We start from the raw sequence: 6,467 nt of genomic DNA, 5'->3' as shown, positions 1-6,467 counted from the left end.
GGTGCTACCACTTTATATCTTGGTCGCTGAGTATCGTCTCTAGAGCCCTCACAATAAACATTTCTTTGGTTTAAAAGTCCTTTGCATCGTTACCTAAAAGAATAACAATAACATTCTTCAAATGTAACGTACTAAATAATATGAATCACTTTACGACGACATTATTCTAATCAATAAAGACAGGCAGCCATTTTGAACGGAACTAATATCGTAGTGAAATTTGAAACTATTGTTCCTTAATTCGGCAACTATTCTCAATATCACACTGATAGAATTTAAGTTCTATAACATGTATGTTTTTCATAATGTGAAAACATATGTCTTAATAACACGCTTTATTATACGGTCAGATTGTCGATTTACTTTCATTACCAACATTCAAGCATGGAAGTTCCTTTTATTTTAACTAATGTTTCAATGCAACTCTTTCACAAACTAAACATTTTCTAGCAGTTATAGGCAAAGTGGAATATCTGAAATTCATATAACTCAATATGTTGTCTTGCGATATTTCACTTAGTGAGACATTATCCCTAAAGTATACATGCCTTCGTTTACCACGTTGGTCACAGTGGATGGTGACCTTACGTACGAAATAAACATTGATGTTTTAAGTGTTAATTCTAAAATGATTATACATATCATTGTATAATATATAGTTACTTATAGTATTTAATACGTATGTACAGGATGAATTACATCTTGTGTGAGGTACACGAAATCCGTCCTGGAACTGGAATTTTTTGTAACAGAATTGGCAGTACTACATTAAGTTTGCATGTGTTGACAAAATATGTCTTATAATATTACAATGAAATTTATTGTATTATAGTTTGAATTTAAAACACAGAACGTATTGGTTATTGTAGGTTGTACTGGAGACATGAACATTGCATAGGTCAGGAACAGAGGTGAAGGAAAAGCTTTCACCTTTTCAACTTAAGTTATGCTAGTTGTGGTTTGTTACCTTCCCCTTAAAGTTATTATGACAATTTCCAGTGTTATGAAACCTTACTTCGAAGCTTTTATGACCAAATTCTGCCTTAAGTGAACTGTCTTTCTGTTGGGTTTTATTCTAAATAAATCAAGTTATTTATTTGCTACCTTGTGACTGAATTCCCTACTGACTCATTTAGAATTGTAAACTGTGAATACTACAAATAAATTTGTCGTCCTTAATTTTACAAGAAGCCCAGAGGAGAAAGCTGTTCCAGTTGTGAAAGTTATTGCAACTCCAGAGATAAAATCAACCGAAGAGTCTGGGATTGTCCCAGAAAATGTATCCAAATCAAAGACGACGAATGAAGTCAAGGGGGAAGGTAAGTTCTCTTCCTTTAAATTATTTAAATTTGTTCTGTAGCATAAGAATTTAATATTTCGTTACTGCCTCAGGGTATTTATATGCTAAGTCTGTAGCAGAAGCTGTGTGACTTCAATATAGAGATAGAATTTTCATTGTGGGTTTATTTGAGTCGCTATTACAAGTACATTGTTTGGTCATGCAAGGGGCCACTCATTTAAAGTTACAGTGCCATAATTTTATGTTGAAAGTAGAATATTTCAAGGCTTTAATGACAATTCAGTACTAATGAATAATGAATTGGACAGATGGATGAGGTATGCAAGTCTCAGTTAGGATAACCAGTCTCAGACCAAGATCTGGACCTTGGACCTCCCAAATTTGAAGCACGATTGCTAATCACTTGGCTTGCAATTTTTGTATCCATTATATATGGGATTTAAATAAGAGAGATTTGAAGGAAGTGGTTTTCAAAAGATCAGATATTGTAATAAATAAAATGTCTTTATTTTAGAACTCTGAAACTATTTGGGGAGACAGAATAAACTGTGTTAATTGTGCCCTCATCTTCTGTTAAAAGTTATTGTAATTTAAAAGTGTGCAAGGACTTATGAAGTATTACCTGGCCTATATTTCATGTTATGAGTTGACACATTTTAGTCTAGAATTTTGTTTTTGACAGTAATCTTTCTTCTGGTGTCAGTTTACATAAACTCTTGATTGACACATTTCAGAATTTTAAAAAAAAAAAAAAATATACAGACTTTTAATTCCATAATTATAATTTCTAATGTCAATTTATAATACATAACCCTAAAATATGAGGAGAGATGGAGACTTCCAGTTTCCCCAGAAATGATAAACACAAGCCTTAACAAGGTGAAAGCCTTCAAACTTCAATTTAGTTCAGTGTTTTGTACAGGAGTTAACTCTATTTAGATTTGATATGGGAGTTTACTGTTAAAATATATTGTTGTTGGTAACCTTTGGTTTCCAAACTGAAAGATGCCATTGGCTGATGAGCTGAGTCACTTATTCTCTCTGGAAATGAAAAAAAACGACAAATGACTGTCTGGATCAAATCAGGAGCCAGGTGGTTCCATCAATTTCCAGTGTACAGCATGTGGAAATATTTACAAATACAGGCGAAGTCTTTTGAGACACGTAAGACTGGAATGTGGAAAGGAACCTCTGTTTCAGTGTCCAGGCTGCCGCCCTGCGGTTTAAACATAGAAATCATTTAACTACTACAAAACATAGCAAATTAAATTCATAATTGTGTGCAACAACCAAGACTTAGTATATTTTGAATGTAAATTTAAATCATGTGAAGATATATATTTCTGTTTTTTTGTGATGTATGCTTGTATTGTTCTGATGACAGTGTGTTCCTGTTATAAATGTTTTTGATTCGTCATATTTTAAACTCTCTTATTGCCAAGCTGCATATTTTTTAAAAAAAACAACTGAGATGCTTTTTTAAAATTTCATAACGATCACAAGAGACCTTTATGATTTATGAAACAGAACATCGCACACCAAAAAATATATTGTGTGATAGTGTAATTTATTAAACGAAACACACACATATTTTTTTAAAATTAAATAATAAATAACAGAAAAGTAATTTTTAAGCATTAGTCATATAGGAGGCTTACAGAATCTGTCACACTGGTAGGAAAATGGGAGAATACATTGTATAAACTTAATTGTACGTGGACCGTCATCTTATCATTTACAAAGATTATCGATGGTATTAAACTTGTGTGTTACAAATGTTGTACCTTTGAAAGAAATTCTCATTATTCTTACACGAAATAATTTTATTTTCCAGTTACTCATCCATAAATCCATCGAGACGCTGTGATTACCAGGTTATAGAAATATGCGTAAGAAGACTTTGGTATATGTTACGTAGTCATCGCAGATGTTTAATCGTGTCTCACCGTAACACGAAGGCAACTATCCCATTGTGAAAGAAATCACTGACCAGTCATTTGCGCTCCTTTAGTTATCCGATGAGACGGAAATAACTTTGGTGGTTCAGAAGCTTCGACTCCGAGACACCCTCACACATTATCACTGGAAGCCTTTTGTTATATATAGTTATTATTTCTGTCAAGTAGAATGCTGTTTTCTTACGCATATTGATGGTTATAAGAGTTAATGTAGTGTATTATGTTGTAGACGTCTGGTCGTATTACAAAAAGGATAACGTTCACAAATGGTTTATTTTTATGTTGGATACAAGATTTTTTTTTAAAAAATATGTACCTTCAGTTACGCCATGATCGCTTCCATGGACGTCTCGTCAAATTCTTTGTTCATTAATAATTTTATCATTTGGTGTTATAGTCTGAGATTCTGACAGTGTTTTAAGTAAGTGAGAAAATATGGAAATGCCTTCAGTTTTCTCTGTTCTCAGTGGCTTCCTTCACTAAGTTATTTAATATTTTTTTTGTTTATTTAATGATTCTTTGTCAGTTGTGAAGATTATATTGACAATGTTTAGTGAGAATTGGCAGAATGATTAAGAGGAATGAAATAAGTTTACATAATTGTATTTGTTATGTGTACTGAAACACCATTTTGCAAGGAACTTGCAGTTTTTCTGAAGAACTTACTGCCTTCCTCTCCAGACTGGAATACATTTTCACTAGTGTGCTTTAGGTGTACTCCCAATACACCAGATGAGTTTTCTAATAATACTTTAATTTCGGTGTTAACAAATTATTTCCTTAAAGTAAATTTAATCATAGTATTGAAGTGAGATATATATTTCTTGTAGATATATTGAAGAGGAGATTTTTACTTCCCAAGAATTACAGAACGTCTGCTGGAAGGCTAATAGTATGAGACGTATGAACTACGGACGAAATGTGGGTGAAGATTTGCTTTATCTGGCTTTCTCACTAATTTTTTTTCATTCTTAAGAGTTATTTTATCGTGCGAACAGACGACGGAAGTTTCACCACTTATCGGAATACAAAAATAGAACATTTTGCTGACAGAACTATTCCATTGTGTGTTACAGAATTGAAAGAAAGCAAACTTCAGCAGTTGTAGTAATCAGAATTCTGACAGAGAGTACCTCAGGGCTGCTGATGGTCAGGAGGTGATATATCATGGCAGACGAGGCATTTCGGCGTATGACGTGGCGAGAGTTACCGATACGAGAAGAACATGGTGAGGCATATTCTCAGTTCCAGTGTCCGCATCGCCCACATCAAACTAAACACAAAAGCAGCATCCAAATGTCTCCGATTAAAGCCCATTAGAAGAGATACAGGTAAGTTGATGCGTACAAACACATACTCATGCATGGATGCATGAGTATGTTCTGTTACTTATTGAAGAATTGAGTTAGCTTCCTCTTGAGTATATGTCATACGGAGACAGATAATATGAAAGGTATATAGAGAGTTACTATTGGGAACAATAATTTATGTAGGATCAGTTCATGGTACGCCTGCATCATATTTTGTCAGTCAGTTTTGGCATTGGGTTTCATTTAAGGTTCTTATGGTGATGGCTGTCTTCTGGGATATTGTGTGGTAGATATTGATCAAAATATCAGAAGAGTTTACTGCCTCCATAACAAAAGCCCTGTTGAAGGAGGCTCTAAGCCCTTCTGTCAGTTTCTACTCAACTCAGAAGACAGCCATATCAAATTTTGATATTTGCAGAGTTTGGTTCATTTAGGCGTTTCTTTATTCAAGGCCTTGAATTAATATATTTAAGTCCTTAGATTCAGTTTAATAAAACTTTGAAAAAAAATGCCACTTCTGTTATAGGTGTCCTGAAAACTCACAATATTTTCATAAGCTCTGATTTTAAGAAACTCGTCGTTAACCTTTGTCAGACACACATCATGGCTTTTGCAGTAGTATATTGTTAAACCATGAACTGCGTAGCTCAACTCTGACTGGCAGCCTCAAATTATTGACGTTTAAATCCCCTGTTACTATATCGAAAAAGATTGCGTGCGCTACCAGAGGTGTTGTCCGAGCCTAACTGATGCATTCCTAAATTTATGTAGTGAATATGCTATATGTAAAGGAATAACAGTTTTGTGATTGTGATTTCGTTCCATTTCTTGTCTTACCCAAGTTTTCTATTAAAGCGTGATTTTAATTAATTTGAATAATTTGTAAATATTATAAATGTATTGTGTGTGATGTTTTATTGTAGCTGGTGGGTTGCATTGAGATTTTTGCTGGGCTCGTGTTGCACATAACTGTACTAGTTTTTTTATAGGTTAATTTGATCTGCGTCATTTCATTCATCTTAATGTTGATCCTTTTTCTTTGGAAATACAGCCTTCATCTACGTAATACAACCACTCAGAATCAGGAACTGCAGTTAACTTGAGAATATTAGAAATGGTTACTGAATTTCTAAAAAAAACTGTCATATGTCCTAAGTCTACTTACTAAATTACCAGTTGCTGATGTAAGGAGTTTGTTAGCAAGGGAAAGGTTAATTTTCTACATCAGTAAAATAACTGATGACTTTTTGAGAAGACTTCTTCTCCACAGTTACTGAGTAGAGTTTTAGTTCCATCCAGATGTGTCCAGTACGTAAAAGTGCACATAACTCAAAAAAAAACACCGTGAAACTGAACACTCATTTTGGCTTAGTGTTATATAAATACCGCATTTAATTCCAAACAATTAAATGGTAAATCCTGTAAGAACTATAATGGTCTTTTAATTTTATTTATTTGATTATTTTCAGCAGAGACTAGAGCAGAAACCGTCACGAATAAAATATTCAGCAATCCCGTTGCTGCTGATGGCTTTACAATTTGTGGAGTGGTATTTCAGGTAGCATTTCAAACAACAGTGCAATGGAGTGTGCTTCGACGTAGATCTACTTCAGACCCGTGATCGGTAGATGGCAGCAGAGTCTGTTACAGTACGCAAAGAATGATCATCAAATATCCCTCATTCTCCCGCGATCCCGGGATTTGTTCGCTGCTTTTCAGATGTTGCCATCCCTGCGTACGAGATAATGGCGTAAGTATTGTGTATATCTTCTGTCCACTGCATTTCTTCTGTCATATATTGCGAGAGCGTGCAAGTTAATGTTATGTTATTTGAGCGTGTGATGAATTTATGTGTGTCATCTTTCCCTTGTGTGGAGGACGTAAAGTAAGAACTAATTC

At 34.1% G+C, this 6,467-nt stretch overlaps 1 long non-coding RNA gene across 2 annotated transcripts; it reads right to left on the bottom strand.

Moving 5' to 3' along the window:
• Positions 1-1,785: 1,785 nt before the first annotated feature.
• Positions 1,786-6,043, bottom strand: LOC110838895 (uncharacterized). Of its 2 annotated transcripts, XR_015532820.1 has the most exons (3): positions 5,734-6,043; positions 4,392-4,531; positions 1,786-2,341 (listed from the first exon to the last, which is right to left on the bottom strand). It is a non-coding gene; the product is annotated as an uncharacterized LOC110838895 (long non-coding RNA). The 2 variants fall into 2 exon arrangements; XR_002546277.2 differs by lacking the exon at positions 1,786-2,341 and having other exon boundaries at positions 2,851-4,531; positions 5,734-6,041.
• Between the last annotated feature and the right edge of the window lie 424 nt (positions 6,044-6,467).

Source organism: Zootermopsis nevadensis, unplaced genomic scaffold (genome assembly GCF_977971745.1).
Source record: "Zootermopsis nevadensis isolate Lab colony 2312 unplaced genomic scaffold, Znev_1.0 Znev_ptg000066l, whole genome shotgun sequence".
Lineage (NCBI taxonomy): Eukaryota > Metazoa > Arthropoda > Insecta > Blattodea > Termopsidae > Zootermopsis > Zootermopsis nevadensis.
This window is presented reverse-complemented; position numbering and strand designations above follow the sequence as displayed.